This window comes from Phoca vitulina, unplaced genomic scaffold (assembly GCF_004348235.1).
Source record: "Phoca vitulina isolate PV1807 unplaced genomic scaffold, GSC_HSeal_1.0 scaffold25, whole genome shotgun sequence".
NCBI classification, from domain to species: Eukaryota; Metazoa; Chordata; class Mammalia; order Carnivora; family Phocidae; genus Phoca; species Phoca vitulina.
The window spans coordinates 10571835-10595064 of NW_022589728.1; the positions used below are offsets into that span (position 1 = coordinate 10571835).

At 38.9% G+C, this 23230-nt stretch overlaps 1 pseudogene; it reads right to left on the reverse strand.

Moving 5' to 3' along the window:
* Window positions 1–1217: 1217 nt before the first annotated feature.
* LOC116643234 lies at window positions 1218–22777 on the reverse strand (annotated as a pseudogene).
* Window positions 22778–23230: the final 453 nt, after the last annotated feature.

Genomic DNA, 23230 nt, shown 5'->3' on the forward strand with positions numbered 1-23230 from the left:
TCCATCTCTTCCACCAGCCGCAAAGATTGATTGAGAGAAAGAGATAAGAGAGAGAGGGAGAGAAAGATGGTAGGTAGAGATAGAGACATAGGTAGGTAGATATAGCTAGATGATAGATACATAGATATAGATGATAGATAAGTAGACACATAGATAGAATCAGTACTCCTAACTCCAACATCTCCAGCATATGACCCAAGTGCAGAGCTCTTCTGATTCTTGCCTCAAGAACTTCACTTGTTCACTTTTATTACCAAGTCTTAAACTTTGCTTTACATATAGTGAAGATGTTATCCCTGAAGGATCAAAGAACTTGAAAGGGCAGTCAAAAGTTATTAACCCAACCAATAGGAAGTAAAAGATGTACATTTAAAAAAAAAAAATACTGATTTGGTGTCCTTGAGTCAATTTCCTAGTGATGGAGAGGAAGAACCGTTTGAAGGGGGAGCCTCTGGCAGTCTTACAAGATACCCTTTAAAAAGAATTGATACTCTGGGGACAAGATTTTAAGGGAAGAGAATTCTAAATATTCCACCCTTTGCTCACCACAATATAAAGCTGTTTGACATGGTGTGCTTTTGTTCCAAAGCACATAGATGCATGGGTGTGGAGAGAGCTAGGCTCTGTCGTACACCAGTTTTCCCCTTTCTCTCCTTCTCCTGAACTAAATCCCAACACGCTGCCAAAGGACAACTCCTGTGAGGACAGATACATTTCATCACTTGTAGAAATTAGGCAAATATGTAGATAGCAGAACAAATTGGTACTTAGACTCTGCCATGTTTCTAAAAATAACAACAGTAACAATTACCCCTGAAACTGCTCATTAAAATGTCTAAAACTCTTTCAAAAATAATAGTTAGGAATGCTATTGAATCATCAATTACTTTTTTTTTTTTAAAGATTTTATTTATTTATTTGACAGAGAGAGAGACAGCAAGAGAGGGAACACAAGCAAGGAGAGTGGGAAAGAGAGAAACAGGCTTCCTGATGAGCAGGGAGCCCAATGTGGGGCTCAATCCCAGGACCCTGAGATCATGACCTGAGCCGAAGGCAGTCGCTTAACCAACTGAGCCACCCAGGCGCCCCCATCAATTACTTTTTAAAGGCATTTGTTAATTGACATAAAACCTCCTTGTTAATATAATTTATTGCAGATAGTCTGTTACAGATGTAACATAATTTTTTACATAATTTTGGAAAAAATGCATACAAATCTAATTTTGTAAACTGTATAACATTTTAAATATGCTTGAGAGCTTTCTATCTGGAAAAAAAAAAAGCCCATACTGTGTCCATTTGAAGGTGAGAGCAAGAATGTAATATTGCAAATAAAAATTGCCTACTTTATCTTCTCTGTACTTTTAATATCTTACTCTTTAGAATTTCTTAAAACTAGTACACTCTCATAAGGATGCATGTATGTATTGCATATTTATGCAGTATAGTCACTTATTAGAATCTTGTAATGAGGTATACCAATTTAGGTATATTCCCAGTCAGGTTACATTTCCCCACACATAACAACTCGATATGTTATGTATGCAGATTGTAAAAGTGTGATATGGCTTGAGGAAGCATGGGCTCTGGAGTCAACTATATTTGACTCCCACCTCTTTCAGTAGCTTTGGGAAAGTTGCTTATACACTCTAAGACTCAGTTTCCACAACCGCAAAATAAGCAATAGTAATAATCTTATCCTCAAGGACTTATGGCATATAAAAGCACTTTTGCATAAGACAAATTGATCAAGACTGTAATAGTCCCACGGCAGTCAGTTCTTGCTGAGGTAAGGCTGTGTAACAACTTCAAAATCTGAGAGACTTACAAAAACATTACAGTCTGTCACTCAGGTTGCAGGTCAGGAGCTAATTGACTGCAGCTCTGTGGGTCTGAGGCTATGTTGCAGGCAGCAGGTGGATGATGGGTCAACTCTACATCTCTGCTTATGCTAAAATCCAGGCTAGAGAAGTGGCCCCTATTTGATACATGTTGTTCACATGATGGAGGGCAGAAACTCAAGAGTAATGGTGGAAATATGCACAACCTCTTAAAAAATTCTGCTCAAACTGCCACCCTGTCACTTCTCACACTACACCTGGACCAAATGGGTCACAGGGCCAAACCCAAAGTCAATGAGGCAGAGATATATACCCCCCACCAGGAGGAAAGTAAGTCACATGGCAAAGGGTATGTACGGATATTTAATTTATTCAAGGGGAAAAGAGAAAATTTGTAACAATAATGCAATTTACTATATATGCCCAGTGACAAAAACAGCTTAATATAATTTGGTGAAAAAGGGGAATTTGCTGAAAAAGACCACTGATTAGAGAAAGGGATGAACAAGTAAGTCATGAACATGGTAGACACACACCTACACCTCAAGAACATGGGAAACAAAGTCTTGATAGAGGTGGACTTCTGTTTCTCTCTCCCACCAATGGGTGTTGTCTTCATTTTTTTTGTCCCCAAAGAAGATTAAATTCCATCATGTGGCAAAAAGCATGGCTGTGTCTGGCTCCCAACTCTCACATTCTTCCCTTAACAATGAGTGACTCCCTCTCTTTACCAATTCTGGTTATGGAAGTCCTGAAGAAGAATACAGAATGAGTCAGATAATCTGTGTTTTGGCCCAACCTGAATCAGATGCCCCGTCAACTATCAGCCCGAGCTAGGGTCATTTTCCACAGGACCACATGATGGTGAAAGCTGGTGTGGGGACAAAACAAATGTTCACCATACCAGGACATAGTACATGGATGTATTTAAGAGTTGAAAATTATTGGGGCACCTGGGTGGCTCAGTCATTAAGGGTCTGCCTTCGGCTCAGGTCATGATCCCAGGGTCCTGGGATCGAGCCCCGCATCGGGCTCCCTGCTCTGTGGGAAGCCTGCTTCTCCCTCTCCCACTCCCTCTGCTTGTGTTCCCTCTCTCCCTGTGTCTCTCTGTGTCAAATAAATGAATAAAATCTTTTTTAAAAAAGAGTTGAAAATTATTTATAGAACAGGTAGTATTTTGCTTTAAACACTTAAATATATTTTTATGTAGTATATCAGTTCTATTGAGCAATTCTCAGTGATACAAGTTTAAATTTCCATATACAATTCTGAATGACCTTTAGAGCCCAGTGTACCTAGTTGAGAAGCAACCTGCCTTAGCTGTAAGATGGATATTAATGGAGTACCCTGTCATATGGTTTTGTGAAGGTGAAATGAGTTAATACATACAAAGTGCTAGAACACTGCTTGGTCCATAGCGAATGCTCAGTAAATGTTTATTTTTTTAATTGATCTAGATTGATGTATAAGTGAAAGCGTGTGTGTATAACTATATAAAAAGCATATATTTTAGATGTATAAGGGAAATACATATACGGGAAAATGGTCCTCTCACAAAGCAGAAGGCCATCATGAGATTATTATTTTGTGCTGTATTACAGCAATATTTCCTGGGCCACATTTCATCTTAATGGCTAAGCAACAAACAAGGTGCAAACAGATGGTTATTCTGCTGTGGGTCCAGATGGCTTCTCTATAGTCCTACCGTGGGCAGTTTCTAGGTTCACCTTGAAATGTGTACAGCAACATGTTTCTCTTGATGATGCAATGACTTGAGAGCACTACAAGGGTCTGCCAGGTGCATGGTGGTGAGGATACCACAAGAAGAGTGCTGGAGTATCACCCAACCCTCCGCATTCCACGTGTGCCATCCTCAGATGAATTAACGTAATGCCTTCTCATAATTTTCAAAGTATCTACCATCTATCTGACCCCACTGAAATATTTTTGAGATGATTGTTTTTTAACTAAGATATATCAACAGAGGGGAACTATGGGGAAATCTCTGAGGTCTTTATAAGAAGTCAGTGTTTGACCAAAACAGAGGATCATAGGGGAAGGGAGGGAAAAATAAAACAAGACGAAATCAGAGAGGGAGACAAACCATAAGAGACTCTTAATCATAGGAAACAAACTGAGGGTTGCTGGAGGGGGGGGGTTGGGGGATGGGGTAACTGATGATAGACATTCAGGAGGGCATGTGATATAATGAGCACGAGGTATTATATAAGACTGATGAATCACTGACCTCTCCCTCTGAAACTACAGAACACATTATATATTAATTGAATTTAAATTTTAAAAAAATGAAATAAAAAAAGAAGTGAGTGTTTCAAATTCCTGACAGCTCTTCATTATTTAGAAAAATTCCAATGGCATTTTAATAGCATTCTTCTGGCTGTGGGTGGAAGAATAGCTTCTCAATGGAGAAGACAACATATTAAAACAATTCATGAGGCCATGTTTTTGCATATTACCTGAATAATGTCAGTAGTCACTCTTAGATTATTTACATATTTTCTATTTTATATATGGAAATAGGAAAGTTGCAGCAAATAAGTTGGGATGCACAGGACAGCTATAGAGCATAGTGGGAAAGAGTAAGGACTTCAGCATAATTAAAAATAGGTATGAATCTTAGATCCACTACTTTAAAAAAATTTATTTTTGCTTATTTTGATGCCAAGCAGTTTTTTGTTTTGATTATTTGCTAAAATTTTTGAAAATCTGTAGACATAACCAACATTGAATGGTACGATGAATGGCTGTATGCCATGTTATTGTAAGCATCTCTTAAACATATGGATATTTTTCACTCAATCACAATGCCCACATGACCCCTAACAAAAACAACAATTCCTTGGTATCATTTAACATGGACTCCATATGTAAGTTTCTGCAGAAATCTCAAAATGTCTTTTTTCAATTAGTTCAAATCATAATCAAAGAAGAGACTACATGCTACATTTGGTTGCTACATCACTTGAATGTGTGTTTTTTTTAATTATTTAGTTTATAGAATTTACAGTAAAAAAATAAATAAGAAGAATTTATAGTAAAATTCACCTTTTTTTATGTACTGTTTTATGAGTTTAGACAAATGCCTAAATTTGTGTAGCCACCACCATAAGATACAGATGGTTTCATCACTACCAAAAAATTCCCTGTGGCTGCCCCACCATAGTGACACTCTCTTCAACAGCTACTGAGCAATATATTCTCCATCCCTATAATTTTGTCTTTGCCAGCATGTCATAGAATCCTGAGTAGTATTCCATTGCTTACATATGCCATAACTTGTTTATCCATGAACCAGCTAAAGGACATTGGGTTTTCCAATGTTTGGGGGGGATTATAAATAAAGCTGTTATCAACCTTCATATATAGGTTTTATGTGACTATTTTAATCTCTCTTGGGTAAATACCCATGAGTAGGATTGAATCATAAGGTGAGTGCATGTTCAACTTTGTAAAGAAATGGCCAAACTATTTTTCCAAAGTAGCTATATTATTTTGTATTCCCAATGGATGTGTAGGAATGTTCTAGTTGCTCTGCACCATAGTCAGCATTTTGCGTTGTCACCATTGATTATTGTAGTCATTCTGAGAGGTGCGTAGAGCTACATCTTTGTGGTTTTAATTTGCATGTTCCTGAGGACTAAATAACGTTGAGAATGCTTCTATGTGCTTATTTGCTTACTATATGTTTTCTTTAGTGAAACATCTGGCCCAGCACAGACACCACACAAGGGTTAGTCTGGCACTGGGGCAATGGAATTTAGTTCTCAAACTCTTCGCTATGTTTATTTGGTCTATAACACATATATAGCTCACAGGGGCCACCGAGATTTATGTCAGTTCATGCACAGAATTAGGGGGTGCTCTTCTCCAGCTCTCTGCAATCTGGGATTTGTCCTACAGTCTCTGGCCCCATGCTGTCTTTCCTAGTCCTCTATCCAGAAAGATGGACTTCTCAGAGTTTAGCCTTCTACACAGACACAGTTCCACACAGCGGAAGCTGTCCGTGTCTTGCATCATGAGTCAGGTTTTGACTTTTGTCCCCAGTCCACCATTGTTTATTTTTCAAGATCTTCAAGTAGCCGCATTTTATATTCTGTTCAGAGTTTTTAGATGTGATCAGTGGTAGAAATGGGCTGTTGTCAGTTTTGTCCAACTTGGCCAACACTACAAGTCACTTTGAGTCCCTAAATCCAGAAAGTTCTCCCTCTCTTTTTCACTGTGCTGTTGGCTTTTTGAAGAAGCTGGATCAGTATATCTGGATCATGTCCTCCAGTCTGGCTTTCTGTGCTTCTACATACTGTTATTGACATTCTTTCATCCATTTATTTTCAGTAAACTAGATACTGGCTCCAAAGACTTGTTTAGCTGTGTGACTATGGACAGGTTCTTTTAGGTCTCTGAGCCTTGGTCTCTTCCCCTGAAGGTATAAGAATAGTAGTTATGCATAGATTTGTTATAAGGAGTAAACGGAATAGGACATGTAAAGAGCTTAATGAGATTTCTAAAATAGAATCATATATACTGTACAGAACCCTGGGAATCTAGTGATTCAGCCAAATGGGTTTTCTTTTACTCAAGTAACTAGAAGTGCAGAGGTACATAAACCAGGGCTGATGGTGCTGCCTAAGAACACCACCCCGGACCCAGCCCCATCTAGCTCGTGCTTCATCACTCTGTTATGGAAATGAGCCTCTGTGTATCAGCCCCTGGTTGTTTATTCCTTCAGGGAAGGCTGAGGACCATCAGCACAAAAGCCTGCCAGTACCAAACTCAAAATTTTACACATGCAATTGTTTTAAAGATAGTCCAAATGAGTAGCAACTTAGAGCCTGCCTGCTTTGCATATCTCACAAAACCTCACTCCACATCTGCTAGCAATAGATGGTATAGAGCCTTGTGGTTATAAGACCTCCAGCTGTTATGGCCCTTGAGGGCTCTCTGACCCAGACTCCCCACCGAGCTGCTGAGGGACATCAGTTGGGCACATGAGACCCCTCTCCCATCCCCATCTCCTCTGGGAGTCTCCTTGCCCTCCTACCCCTTCTGGGTAGCAGCCCCTCCTCACCGTGAGCTTCTGGACAGCCCCATGTTGTGAATCCATCTCGTGCAACCCTGTCCAAGCACAGCCCAGTCAAGCTTGTTGTGTGTCACTGTGCCTGGTGGCCATATCTTTTTTCTTGATCAGCGCCAAAATCCCTCAAACCACAGCTACTCTTAGGGTATGGCTTTCATTTTCATACCCACAGGAGAGCTGCGCCTCTTTCTGAAGGCTAAACACAAAGGGCGTGGGTCATCTGACTTGATCATCAATTTATCAGGAAAGCAACAGTTCTACAAGTGCCACTGAAATGTAAGTAGGCTCAGTTATATCTCGTTATCCAAAATGGCAGAAGAATTTGAAGAGGTGAGCATTTTTAAACTGCGAACTTCTATATCCTGAACAAAAGTCAGTTTTCTGTAGGGAGCAAGAAGAGGAGAAGGGATATTACCTAGATAACTGGCAGGGCGGCTTTTTTTTTTTTTTTTAAAGAGAGGTGCCAAGCTAACAGCAAGGACATGCTCCATGTACTAGAAAAGAATAATGTGCTGGTTTTCTTATCACACATGTAAAAACATTACCCCACTTCACATACAGCTGGTTCAACTCCTAGGTCTTTGCATGTGGCAAACAAGTATCATTTTGTACTTTAATTTTATTTCCCAAATTGTTTACAACAACAGTTATTTTCCTGTGAAAAAGAGTGGCTGGAAGGGGAGACATTTTTTTTCTACCAGAAACGTAGCTTCTCATAGCAGCATGATGAAATTCAACGGTACTTGTGGAAAGGGGGCAAAATCACAAATGTAAGTATATAGGCAAATATGAGCTTTTCTTCTTTCATCTTTTCCTTTTGCCTGGAGATAGCTATTAGTAAAAACTGCAGGAGGTGGAAAGAAGAGCTAGGGCTTGAACCTATCCTCTATCACTGGGATTCCAGTGAACAGAACATGCCCAAATTCAAGACTACAGTCAAATCATTTTCAATATGGAACTTTTTGTTGAAAATACAGTAAACAAAAGAAGTTTTTCTTGTGTTTTGTTTGTTTTTCCAAATGAGAGGTCTAAGTTTTCTTTTCTTTTCTTTTTTAAATTGAGGTATAGTTCACCACATTTAAATGTGTATTTTGATAAAATTTGGTAATTCTAAACAGTTGTGTAAACACCACCAAAATCACTTATACGACATTTCCCTCTACCTAAACCTTTTCCTCTTGTCCCTTGTAAGTTAACCTTCTCTTCTCCCCACCCAACCCCTTGCAATCACCATAGCCTTGCCTTTTTTGGAATTTAATATTTATGGAATCATCCATTACGTAGTGTCTTGTGTTTAACTTCTCTCACTTAGCAAAATGTTTTCAAGAGCCATTCATGTTTTGTGTATTAATTTTTTGTTGTGGATTAAGGATACACTACACTTTGCTTATCCATTCATTAGTTGAATATTTGGGTTGCTTCCAGTTTTTTGCTATTATGAATAACGCTATGAACTTATTTATTTATATACATGTCTTTGTGTGAACATATTTTTATTTCTCTTAGGCAATGCCTAGAAGTAGAATTGCTGGGGTTGATAGCATATTTATGTTTGAATTCATAAGACGCTGCCACATTGTTTTCCAAAGCATGTAAACCAGTTTTGCATTCCCACCAGCAATGTGTGAAGGTCTACTTGCTCCACATTTGGTATTGTTAGGCTTCTTAACTTTTACTGCTTTAGTGGGTATGTGGTAGTATCTCATTATTGTTGTAAGTTACATTTCTCTAATGACTAATGATGTTGAGCCTATTTTCATGTGCTTACTAGCCATTGATACTATATTGTATCTATTCAAATCTTTGGTCTACTTTCTATTGGATTATTTACTCTTATTATTGAATTTTAAGAATTCTTGATGTATTCTGGATAAAACCTTACCAAACGTATGTTTCACAATTATTTTTTCTGAATATGACTGTGATTTGCTTTTATTCCCTCAATTGTATCTTTCAAAGAGAAAGTGATTTCATCTTAATGCAGTCTATTTTACAATTTTTTTGTGTGTTAGAGTTTGGGCTTTTTATACTTGTTTAAGAAATCTTTGCCTAACATAATACCACAAAGATTTCTTCCTATGTTTTGTTTTTGAAGTTTTATAATTTTAGCTCTTATATTTAGATGATGATACATTCTGAGTTAATTTGAGTGTGTGGCTTGATTCAGTGATCAAAGATTACTTTTTTTTTCCAAACAGAGATCCAGGTGTTTCAGCAACACTTTTTGAAAAACAAAATTATCTTTTTCTCATCAAATCTGGCACTTTTGAAAAAAAAAATGACCATAAAAGTGTGAGTTTATTTTTGGATTTTCTATTCTTTCCCATTTATTTATATGTCTAGCCTTACACTTGAACATACTGTCTTGATCACTGTACCTTTATAGTAAGACTAAAATTAGGCAATGTTTAAGTTCAATCTTTTTCTTCTTTACTGAAATTATTTTGGCTATTCTGGGTCTCTTTCCTTTCCATATAAATTTAGAATTAGCTTATCAATCTCTTTCAAAAGCAGCCAGTTAAGGGGCACCTGGGTGGCTCAGTTGGTTAAGCGTCTGCCTTCAGCTCAGGTCATGATCTTGGGGTCCTGGGATCAAGCCCCACATCCGGCTCCCTGCTCAGCAGAAAGCCTGCTTCTCCCTCTCCCTCTGCCTGCCACTCTGCCTACTTGTGCTCTCTCTTATTCTGTCAAATAAATAAATAAAATCTTAAAAAAAAAAAAAGCAGCCAGTTAAGACTTTGATTGGAATTACAGCAAATCTACAGATCTACTTAGGGAAGATTACCATCTTAACAATGTCAAGTCTTCCAATCCAATCCATAAACATGGTACATCTCTCCATTAAGGTCTACTTTAGTTTCCCTATGCGAATTATTCTAGTTTTCGGTGTAAAGGCCTTATGTGCTTTCATTAAATTTATTCCTAAATACCTTTGATGCTATTGCAAATGAGGTGGGTTTTTTAATTATTTCATTTTGTAATTGATGTTATATCTAGAATGAACTCCTTTTTATATATTGGCTTTGTATCCTGCAACCTTGCTAAATTCACTTATTAGTCCTAATAGCTTTTTTGTAGGTTCCTGTCATCTGCAAATCAGAAAATTTTTATTGCTTCCTTTCTCATCTATATGCCTTTTATTACTTTTTCTTATTTTACTGCACTGGCCAGGATCTCCAGTGCAATGTTAAATAGTAGTGTTGAAAACCAAAATATGTGCTATTTTTTTAATATAGAAAACGTTGTGTCTTTTACCACTAAGTATATTAATTGTAAGTTCCTTTGTACATGCCCTTAGTCATGTTGAGGAAGTTCATATCTATTTCTAATTTGCTGCATGTTTTTACTGTTAAATTTTATCAGATGCTTTTTCTGTATCTATTGGGATAATTATATTTTTGACATTTATTCTATTAATATAATAGATTTATATTGTTTAATGTTTAAATATTGAACAAGCCTTGCATTTCCAGGATAAATTCTGCTTGTTCATGATATATCATATATATATATATATACATATATATGAATTTCTGGATTTGATTTTTTAATCTCTTATCAAACATTTCTGCATTTATGTTCCTGAGGGATATTAGTCTGTAGTTCTCATCCTTTGTGAGACCTTTGGCTTTGGAATCAGATTAAAACTGGCTTTCATAAAATGAATTAGGAAGTGTTTCCTTTCCTTCTGTTTTTCTGAAAGAGTTTGTATAGGATTGGTATAATGTCTTCCTTAAATGTTTGATAGGATTCAACTGTGAAATTAGCTGGATTTTATTTGTAAAATTGCTGGAGTTTTTTTTTTAACAGGAAGTGGGATTTATTGGTGGGCATAAATAAGGAGGGGGCAATGCTGAGGTTCTCATGAGTGCAGACCCCACCATTTGTCCAGGAGGCCACAATTAAGGATGCCATGTAGATGGCCCACAAGCCATCTGGGATGAGCTGCTTTTCAGCCACCATGTCTTCAAAGTCCTCCACATTAAACTTAGTAAGGTTGGATCTTGTAATATGGATCTTCAGGCAGCCAGGGAACTTGAACTTGGCCCTGTGTAGGCCCCCAATCACATGCTCCTTGTTGTGCAGCTTGGTACAAATGGACATGATGACTTGGCCTGTGTGGAATCTGGCCACTGTGCCCTGGGGCTTTACAAAGTCACCCCACATAACATACTGTTGGGAGCAAGTCAGCCCCAGCACAGGACAACATCTTGTTGATATGGATGACGTGGAAGGGGTGGAGCCATGCTCAGATGAGAAAACCATCTTTTCTACAGCTTTTCACCACGTACTTATTGGCACAAATACCGGCAGCCTTCAGGGTTTAGAGGAAAGCTGCTCATATTCATTTGATACCACGTGACCACATAGTGGGCATTCATCCACTTTTGTTGTCTTCCACCCCAGATCAAAGATGCGGATCTTGGCATCAGGGACACCTCTGCAGAAGCGAGAGTTTGGATACGGCTTTTTCTTACAATACTGTTAACACCGGGTGGGGGGGTGGCCCCTGGCGACACCAGGATCTTCAGTGGCGTGCCAAGGAGAAAAACTATTTGTGAAATTGTTTTTTAATTATAAAGTCAATTTTTAAATTGAGATGGCAGGGTTCATGTTTGCTATTTCTTCTTGTGTCAGTTTTGGTCATTTGTGTCTTTCAAGGAATTTATCCATTTCATCTAGGTTGTCAAATTCACTGGCATGAAGTCCATAAAATTTCCTTCTTATCTTTTTAATGGCTGGAGGTTCTGCAGTGGTTCCCTTGCTTTTATTCCTAATATTGCTAATCTGTCTGCTTTCTTTTTCCCTAATGAGTCCAGCTGGAGGTTTATCTGTTACGTTAATCTTTCCAAACATTAGCTTTTAGTTTGAAGAGTTTTAGCTATTGTTTCTCTGTTTTCTATTTTATTGATACCAGTGCTTACCTTTATTATTTCTTTCTTTTTAGCTCGTTCTGGGTTAAATTTATTCCCCTCATGGTAGAAGCTTACTTTGATCATTTATTTGAGACTTTTTTTCCTAATATAGGCATTCAATGCCATCAGTTTTTTCTCTATGTTCTGTGTTAGCTCTATATGTTTCTTAATTTCTCTTGTGATATTTTTCTTTGATCCAGTTCCTTAGAAGTGAGTCATTTAATTTCCAGGATATTTTGGGTTTTCTTAGTTGCCTTATTTTAATATTTCTAATTTAATTCTACTGTGTTAAGAGAACCTAATTGGTATGATTTAAATCTATTTAAATTCACTAGGGCTTGTTTTATGGGTCAGAAAATAGTCTATCTTAGTGAATCTCTAGCTGCATTTTAAAAGAATGTGAAATATTTATTCTGCCGGTGGTAGTGGAGTATACCATAAGTATCACTTAAATCAAAGTGATTGATAACGTTGTTCGGATATTCTACATCTCTGATGACTTTGTCTAATTTTATCAATTGCTAAGAAATAGCTGTTAAATTCTCCAACTGATGTAGAATTGACTGCTTCTTCTCTTGATTTTGTCATATTTCCTGCATGTATTGGGTGCACACACATTTATAATTATTATATATTTCTGATGAATTGACCCTTTTATCTTTATTAAGTGCCTTTATCTCTGGCAATACAATATTGTTAAAATCTATTTTATTTGATATTAACAGAGACCCTTGAGCATCCTTATGCTTTTTGTTTGCATTGCATATCTTTTTTCCATCAGTTTACTATAACCTCTCTCATCTTTATATTTAAATGGAATCCTGGTAGAAAATGGTTGGTTTTTGCTTGTTTTGTAACCCATTCTGACAATCTTTTGGAGTGTTTAATCCATTAACACTTATTATAATTATTAATATAGTTTAGTTGGGTCTATTATTTAAGCAACCATTTGTCTCCCCTGTTTTTTTGTTCCCCTATTTCTCCTTTCCTGCTTTTTAGATTATTTGAATATTTTTTAAATTACAGTTTAATATTTCTGCTGACTCTTTTGCTATGCTTCTTTGCAGCTTTTTCAGTATTTTCCCTAAGAATTATAATATACATTCTTAAATTTTCATTGTCTACTTACTGGAAAAATATTACTACTACAATAATAGTTGTTATCTGTGTTACAGCTACATATTTATAAACCCTACAAGAAAGATTATATTTTTCTTTACACAGTTCAATTGTTTACAAAGAAACTGGAAGGAAAGGGGGCCCCAAACAGTCCTTTGTTAAACATCCTCCAGATATTCATCATTTCCAGTGCTCTTCTTTTTTTTCCTGAGGACTCAAGTTTCCATCTGCTGTCATTTTCCTTTAGCCTGAAGAACATCCTTTAGCATTTATTTTAATGCAGGTCTTCTGGTGACAAATTATCTTAATTTTCTTTTACCTGAAAATGCCTTTTTTTGGGTCTCATTTTTGAAAAATACTACGTGTGAAGAATACAGATTAAGTACATCTCTTAAGCCTTGCCTTTGAAGACTTTCTAAACTTCTTAACGAGGTGGAGTGCTTAATTGAAATGACATTGTGCTTTGCACATGTTTTATGCCTATATGATAAGTCTTTTTCTCTCCTCCCCTCCCCTCCTCTGAATGAAGATTCTATCCTCATACTTTGACATACAATTCAAATATCATCTCTTCTTGTGTGCTGTTCTGCCCACTGTGCTGGCCAGATAAGTGCTATTTTCTTAGACTTCTTATTTATATATTATATATTACATCTCAAATAGAAAAGAACAAATCATAAGACAGATGGTGAGGATGTCCTAAGTGAGAGCATTTCTTATCTGAACATTTCTTTTTACTTTCAATCCACTTACCCTGCACTGAGAATTTCAGCACGCAACTACGTTTTCCTTTTGTTTCTTGATCCGGTTATGTGTCCTCCTCCACTGATGAATTTTTCATGTAATTTCCCATTGCTGTCACTATGAGGTCTTTGATTGCAGATCTGTTGCATTTTTTATCTTTCCTATATCTATGTATATGGCCCTTTTTTAAAGATAGTGCTGGATAGTGCATTTGGTCTTTCACCCATGCCAATGCCAATAAGCAGAATTTCCAATGGAATTGAAAAGCATCAAGAATGTTCCAGAACACCTCACCATTACCCCTGAAAAGGCATCTGGCTTTGGCCCCAGGTGCAAGTTTTTGCAGAGAGATCTGAGAGAACATACCACTGCTCCGGGCAGTTGCCTTCATTCTTACATGATATTTTCAATAAATATAGAATTCTAGTTTGACGGTTGTTTCCTTTCAGCATTTTCAAAAGGTTATTCTATTCTTTTCTGTCTTTAAGGGTTTCTGATGAGAAGGTGCTTATTTAACCATCACTGTTCCTCTATATGCAATGTGTCAGTGTTCAAGATTTTTTCCTTATCTTCGGCTTTTAACAATGTGCCATGATGTGACTTAGCCTTGGATTTTCTGTGTTCACTGTGGTTGTTGTTTGTATAGCATGTTGTACCTAAACATTTCTGTCTTTCATCAAATTTAGGAAGTATTCAACCATTATGTCCTCAAATATTTTTTTCTGTCCCATTCTCTCTCTCTTTTCCTTCTGGCATTTCTGTATGTTTGATCATTCTATCCAATCTAACAAGACATTGTCTATTTTTCAAAATCTGGTTTTTCTTATTTTTCATTTTTGGTCATTTCTATTGCTCTATCTTTGAGTTCACTTACTTGTTCCTCTGCAATGTCTTTTTGCTTATTAAGTTTCTCAGTGAATTTTTTTTTCATAATTCTAACTTTCAGTTCTGTAACTTCCATTTGCTTCTGACTTTATTGTTTTTATTTCTCTGCTGAAACTTCCCATTTCTCTGCTGAGATTCCCAATTACTGAAAACACATTCTGTCTTACTTCATTGACTTTTGTTATAATAGCTGCTTTAATATCTTTATCTGTTTATTCCAGCAACTTGTTCATCTCCAGGTCAGACACAATTCATTGTCTTTTCTCTTGAGAATGTGTTTCATTTTGAGGGATCTTTGTACATTAGATAATTTTCAGTGTATCTTAGACCTTGTAAATGTTAACAGATCCTGGATACTGTTTTTTTTTCCCTCTGGTAGTGTTGTTTTCTTAGTTTTAGCAGGGAATTTTCTTGGCTGGTCTTGAAGTGCAGATGGTTGCTTAGACAGCAGTTCCATTTCAGTTCAGATCTTTTGTCTTTAGCTGAGCTGTTTTGAGACTGTTCCATGCATGCGTGTTTCTGGGGTCCATCAGAGATACTGTTGGACAGAGACTGGGGATCTCTCCTCTAACCTCTTTCCCTTCCAGCATTACCCCTACTTGCATTCAGTTTCCTGGCTTCACTATGGTTTTTCAGTAAAAGTACCCCTGCCACTGCTGTGTGAGCCACACAGACTGCACTTAGCCCCATAGCTACTAAAATCCATGGAAATGGAAACTTGACCGGATAGATCCACCTTCCTGGAAGCACATTTGCATTCCCCATCAGTCTGGGCTTCGGTTCACTCTCTGACACTATCAGGTAGTCTTTTCCTATGACCTGCTTCCACAGTGATTTTCTGCAAGGGAGGGAATCGTCCAGTAGGGTCTTAGTCTATCAGACTCATAAGTGGAAGACTCTGCATAAGTTTGTGTGTTTGTTTGTTTGTTTTAAGAGAGAGAGAGAGCACATGGGGGCATATGCACAGGAGTTTAGGGAGAGGGACAGAAGGAGAGGGAGAGAGAGAATCCTAAGCAGGCTTGATCTCAGGACCCTGAGATCATGACCTGAGCCAAAATCAAGAAACAGGCGCTTAACCGACTAAGCTACCCAGGCGCCCCTGCATAAGTTTATTTTTTAAATAATATTGTACCCAGGTGAAAAGTCTCCATTTTAAGTACTAAAAAACCACTTTTTAATCTAAATGTAATGGAAGGAGTTAAAAAAGCTACCTTGTTCACTTGCTGTAAGGAATCAGTAGAGATACCAAATCAATTGATAAATGCTTGGGAGGTGAGGTTCTGTAATTCTCAAGGGAGAAGCAGAGGAGAATATTTAAAATATTTAAAATAGCAAATAGTTGGAGAGTCTGGGTGGCTCAGTCGTTAAGCATCTGCCTTCGGCTCAGGTCATGATCCCAGGGTCCTGGGTCCTGGGATCGAGCCCCGCATCGGGCTCCTTTCTCAGCGGGGAGCCTGCTTCTCCCTCTCCCATTCCCCTGCTTGTGTTCCCTCTCTCTGTGTGTCTCTCTCTGTCAAATAAATAAATAAAATCTTAAAAAAAATAAAAATAATATATAAAATCGCAAATATTTATTGAGTGCTTATATTTGCTCTTCAGAATGACACGATGACTTAGGTACTAACTTCATCCCTGTTTTACAGCTGAGGAAATAGAGGCATGGAAAGTTAAGTAACCTGACCAAGGTCACAGAGTGAGGGAGCCTGGATGTTTCAGGGGAAGCCAGAGACAGCCAGAGCTGACCTTGGCATCCCCTGGGTGAAATTTTAAGAGACTGTCAATATCCTCAGCGGAGTGTTGTGGTCAAAAGGCAGAACAAAAGGGACAAATTAGCTTTGTAGAGATACTTGAAGGCAGGCTCAGAGACTGCCACTCACTTGCAGGGAGAACAGAATAAAAAACCCACCTTAGACAAGAGGTGCCGAAGTCACAGGAAAGGCGTCGGGTTGGGATGGGAAGGCTGCAGAGTGTAGGAACCCTCATAACCCGAGGCTCTGTGGAAACATGGCCAGCAGTGTGCACCAGCACAAAATTCAAAACTAGCAGAAGGCACCTGCCACACCTCAGGGGACACCAGTGCAGGAGGCCCAGAAGAGGCAGCATTCTGTGCAGAGACCTCTTCTGCGATCACCATAAACCCTTCCTCCACTCAGAAGCCCTCAGGGGAAAAGACCGTGAGGGAAGAACCTTGAGAGACAGCCCTGAAGGAAGTTTGAGCTTTGCACTGATTAAATACTCTCAAGATTTTCTAAAATTAGAAGTGGCATATTAGCTAGCAAGCTTAAAGGTGTTTTCCTCCCCATTCACAGCGGATACGGAAGTTTTAAAGTAAGATGAGGTCAGTTACAGAAAACAAATTTTATGATACTTTTCACACCTGAGTCTTAGCATTTCGTACATTGGGACCCTCCTCTCTTACACCAGCAGACATTTGCGATACAATGTGTTAGTTGGTCCGTGGAGAACAGCAAAGTCTTCTGAGAAGATAGAAGATAACGGCGTCTAAGTTAAGACGCTCCAGGGCCGGCAGTATCAAGCCTGGGAGGAAAAGGTGTTTCATGATCTTGCCTTCAATTCTTTCAACTAATTAAAAGATTTAGAGGTAAACATGATTGGTCTGTGGTACTTCAAGTCTACTATTAGAGCTGGAATTTTCAGAATAAGGGAGAAAACAGAAATGAGGGTAGAAGTTAGGAAGATGTAGATCATTAGTGCCCTGTTCCCCCCAAATTAAATGAATTACACAAAATGTTTTGTAAAAATACAATAAGATTATTATGGAACTAGAAAAGCTGGCTCTAAAGTTAATAACGAGAAATACTAAGCAAGAAAACCAGAACATTTTTGAAGAGTAAGAGTAATAAGGCATCATTTATTGTAACATATTACAAATCTATACTCTAATAAAACATAGGATGGTTCTAGCACATGGGTAGATTGATCAAAGGAATGGAATAGAAAGTCCAGAATTAGACTCAAATACATAAAGTAATTTAGTGAATGATAAAAATGATAATTAGGGTCAATGGCGGGGGAGGAAATGGATTATTCCATCAATGGTGTCTGAACTTCTGGAAAAAATAATAACAAAGCTGGAGGTACAGGTCTGTAATTCATCTGTCTTACACAATTCACAGCACAAACTGAGGGTTCCAGAAGGGAGGGTGGTGGGGGGATGGGTTAACCCGGTGATGGGTATTAAAGAGGGCACGTATTGAATGGAGCACTGGGTGTTATACGCAAACAATGAATCATGGAACACTACATCAAAAACTAATGGTGTAATGTATGGGGATTAATGTAACATAATAAAATAAAATTTAAAAAAATAACAAAGCTGGAGCCATACCACACACTTTTACCAAAACAAATGCAGAATTCTGATGAATAAAAGTTTTAAGTGTCAAAAATAAAGCCATTAACATTCTGGGGGAAGCCATAAAATATTCTTTTTGAAAACATAATCTCGGAATGAAGAGGATCTTTCTCAGTGTGATGCAAAACTCAGAAGCCAACACTTTTTGATAAATTTGGTGACATAAAAATGTTCCTCACAGAGAAAAATGCCAAAAGCAAAGTCAAGATAATGACAAGCTAGAAAACACATATTTTTTCAAAAAGTTATTCTGCAAAGAACTAATTTCTTTAATATGTAAGGAGAATGACCAACAGTATGATAGGTAGTAGACAAAATATGTTTTCAGACAGTTCACCAAAAAAGCTAATACGAACATGGAATGTGTTCAACTGCTCTTTTTTTTTTTTAAGATTTATTTATTTATTTATTTATTTGTCAGAGAGAGAGAGAGCATGAGCAGGGGAAGGGGCAGAGGGAGAGGCAGACTCCCCACAGAGCAGGGAGCCCGATGTGGGGCTCCATCCCAGGACCCTGGGATCATGACCTGAGCCGAAGGCAGATGCCTAACCAACTGAGCCACCCAGGCATCCCTGTTCAACTGCTCTTGTAAAATTTTTTTTAAAACGCAATTAGAACTACCATGGCACACAGATTTTTACTGCTCAGGTGGACAAAAGGCACACATGGGAGCTCTGTAGGCTCTCTCTGGCAGGGAAGCGCTTGTCCTTTCGGGGGATGCGTGCCCTGAGCTGGTCTGGAAGGCAGTGATTCTCAACACGGATTGCACTTTAGCATCACCTTGGCCCTTAAAAAATTCCTGATGGCCAAGGAATAACCTGAATCTTTGTGGAGAGACCCAGGCATCTGCAGTTTTAAGCTCTCTGGGGGATTCCTATGTACAGGCAGGTTGAGAATCGCTGCTGGAAGGAATTTAAGAATTCAGGTTGCAGATATACTCGCACACATAACATTATATGCAAAAGAGATGAGTCCTTGAAGCATGGTTTGCAGTTGCAAGGACAGGCAACACGCCTGTCACCTGTCAGCTAGGCACCGGTTAGATGATCCGATGCCTCCGGATGAGGGAAAACTACGCAGAAGGCAATTCTGTGTAAGTTGGCTTGGAGCAATTGCGATAATGTACAGTATGGTTAGTGAGAAAAACAAAGTGTAAGAGTGTGGATACCATATCCCCATTGGTGTGCACTGGAAAGACTATGTGTGCATCAGCTTGTAAATGTATGGAGACAGAAGAGAGCTGGTAGGTCTGGGGGACACTGGTATGGGAACTGCCTCTGGGAGGGCAGTAAGACAGGGAAGGGGTTGGGAGGGAGACTCCTTTTCACTATATAACTCTTTGTTCCTCTTGGATTTTGAGCTGTGCGCATGTATTAACTATTTTTTAAAGTTAAATAATTTTTTTAAAGCAGATGTGGGCCCAATCTTTCAGGCAGATACGGATTGTTGTCCTGCAGAGGGTTTTAAACTATTTAAATTCATTGTCAGTATTTGAAAATCAATAGCTATACTTTAAAACCACATTTTTGATGTTTCTTAAAAAAAAAATCATCTGGCAACACTGGGCCTAAAGGCCGGGACAGTGTCCATGAGCTGAAGACGGTGGGCACCACTGTCCTCTTCAGGCAGGGCAGGAGGCTCCCACTGGTCACAGGAACCTTCCACAGGCTCTTGAGGCAGGAATTTTACTGTGTTTATTTCTCACTCGCCGAGGATAGTGTCTGGCACATAGGAAGTCCTCGATGATTTTTATTTTAAAATGGAATCAGATTTCCATATTAATTATAAATTCCAGTTTACTGGAATGAACAAAGGGGGAGTGGTGTAGGAGGGGGTTGCTGCAATGAAATAATTCTTATTTTACCCTGAAATGACAGCAGTGCGTGTGTATGGTATTCAGAGGAGGTCTGGTTACTCCTCTCTAGTGGCATTGCAAGGCCTAACACGTACCAGGAAACAAAGGTGCGAGAACTGTGGAAAGTAATGCTTCCAAATCAATGTTTCTAGGAAGATGGAGCTCCTCTTTCAGAAAGACTGTGTTATTTACTGATGTATTCCAGAGAAACTAATTTGTAATCTGGTCAGGATATGCTTATGAGTTTAATACATTCATTTTTCTCTCACCAAAAAAAAAAAAAAATTAAAACGCCTATCAACTAGTATACAATTCAGAGAATGGAAATTGGCACAGGAACTAATTACAGCTCACAAAGAAAAAAATCTGCTATTTTGATGAATGTGTGTTTTCCTAGCATTTCTGTTATTTCCGTTGGTAACTGCAGAAAATAGTTTTAGTGTGAACAATTGTTATAGTTCCCTATGTATTTCTATTCTAAGTTGTGAATAAGGCAGTGTTCTTGGCAAATACTTAGGGATCCATCTGGAAAGAGGGAATGACAAAAATTTCAGAAGATAAGCTTTCCTGGTTTCAATGTCTCGCCTGCTTTAAACTGCTCGTTACATAAAAAATATACATGATGTGCATTATGAGACTCAGAAACTTAAAAACGTATGCTTTCAGCTTCGAGTGAACAAAAACCCATAGAATACTTAAATATCTATCTGAACACAAAAAAAGCTAAACAACTGTGTACTCTCGGTTTGTCGGATACAGGTTAGGATCAATTCAGAAAGTCTAGCCCACAGGCAGCTGTTTTGTTTGGAGGGCGTTAGGGACATTCTTTGGCAGACTGCATTCTGAGATTTTTTTTTTTAAGTTCTATTCCAGGGTCTTCTGCAGGCCCAGAGTCTACTGTTGCCCCAGCTGTTAGGATGATGGGGCCCAAAGAATGTGAAAACGGAAGAATTAATATATAAAAGAGAGATCTGCTTTAAAACAGCATGGAAGTACCAGTATTTTATAGATTTATAACTGTACATTTTCAAATCAATTTCACAATTTATTCTCTAATGAGGTAAAACTCCTGCTTGCTCCTGGCATGCATTTCAAATTTGAAACACATTTTTCTATTCAATGAAAGTAGTAAATGATGCTGCTTGGAGCCTCAGAGGAACCCCTAAAACTCTTGAACAGTCCCTAGAGTTGCCAAAATACCACATATTTTAAATGAAACAAAAAAATAGTACAAAACCGAAACAAGTAAATTTGTATTTGAAATAGTTAACAAGGACCTTAAAGGCAGTTTCACGAGATAGAAAGAAATTAACCAGAAGTAATGAAACAGATGAGCACAAAAATTATGAAGATCTGTTTCGTTCCTAATGTTATATGGGTTTCCTGCCTCTTGATACGGGGGGATCATTACCCATATTTGTGTGTTTATCCGCTTTAGTTAAGGTTGTGGAAAGGAGAGATTTTCCTCAGGCAACTAGCCACAAACTGGAAAGTGTAGGGGGTATGTATATAAATATGTAAGAGAGGGAAAGTCTTCTGTGAAATAACTTGAGTGGATGACAGAACCACAAAGAAGAGCACGAATGAGCGTGAGTCCCTCAAGAGAGGGTAGCAGTCCACCAACTGGAGAGTGAGGTGCTGTCTGGAGTCTGCCTGTTGGTTGAAGCTGGGGCCCAACTGATGGTTTTCAACTGTCTCCCCAGGGCTTACCATAGAGCCGGGCATGTAGAAAGGGTTCACAAATATTTGTGGAATGAGTGAGTGAACAAATAATAGGCCAATGAATCCTGACCCCTGGGGGAGTCTGGTGTCTTCTCACACACACGCACACCTCCTTTCCTAAAGAATGGCAGAGGTGGGAGGAACAGGGAGGTTGGGGGATGGGCAGGGTGGCTCTCCTGCCCAGGGTGCCCTGGCTCCTCTCCACCAGTCTTTGGGGATATGCATCAGTCTTGGGCTGGACACCCTCCCTCGGTCTTGCTTCTCTACCCTTCAGGCTCTAAGGATACTTTCTAAGATTTATTCCTGCACTTGAAGGTGAGAGAGAAAGTATAGAAGAGTCAAGGCAATTTTTCCAAGGGGACGCAACAAAAATTGATATCTGACCCATTTGGGGCTGCAAGAGAATGATTGAGTTGATCATGGTAAATACTTTATTTATTTATTTATTTATTTATTTATTAGAGAGAGAGAGAGCAGGGGGAGGGGCACAGGGAGGGAGAGAGAGAATCTCAAGCAGACTCCCCACTGAGCACAGAGCCCATCGTGGGGCTCGATCCCATGACCTTGAGATCATGACCTGAGCTGAAACTAAGAGTCGGACACTCAACCAACTGAGCCACCCAGGTGCCCCTGTGATGAATACTTTAAAGTATATTCTTATAATGTAATTTTCCTTACTAATGTTTACATAGTCTTGATAATAGGCATAAAGTATTATATCATTTGGTAAGATATTTACTGTAACCATTTTTCCGTGGAGCAATGTGAGACGAAGCATGGTTAACTGACCTGCTTGTAGCTATTAAGTGACAGAGCCAGGACTGGGACCCAAAGAATCAGATCACAAGGTCATCACTCCTGCCACCTGTTAATAATTAGCATCCCAACATCGATCCAGGTACATGTTTCTATTATAGGCAGAGCATCAAGCTGAGCCCAGATCTCGGCTCCACATCCTTTGTCCTCTCTCAGCTAGGCCTCCTTAAACCCTGCCTGTAAACTTGGCTTATCTTGGATCATCCTGTTGCCATCAGCTGGGTGCTGGTCCAAGCCCTGGTCTCCAGTCCCAGTTATCCCCAGGCTGGGGCCTCCTGGCCATGCTTTGGGTAGCTCCCTCCAAATGACTATGAAGACCCGCTCTTGCCCTCCTCTGCCTCCTGTTCCTGGCCGAGGACTCATGCCCTGCTTCTACTCTGACCTTCCATTTTCCTCTCCACTGGCCATGCCTACTGGTCTCTGCTCCTAGTATTAATATCAAATATTCAGCTTGGACTGAGCACTTATAGGTACAAGTATGTTAGCCATGAGGACCCAGCAACAAGCAAATCAGAGCCCTGCCTTCACGAGGCTTATAGTCTGCCAGGTACAACGGAGGTTGGACAAGGATGACAAATTTGCTGACTGTCATAAAGTGAGGACCACAGGGGACGATGAGCTGATCGAGAGCAGAGAGCAGAGGTCAGTCCAGGCCTCTTGGCAGACTTTGGGACGACACTATCATTTGCATACCCAGGTGGAACGTGCATGTCTCAAGCTGGATCGTGTGAGGTTCTGGTTTGTCCTCTCCCGCTCTTTGTCATCCTAAATCAGATGCCACTCTCATGTCAGAATACGACAGAAATAATATCTCTTCTAAACCCATGCCCTATCTGTAACTTATTATTCATTTTTCTCCTC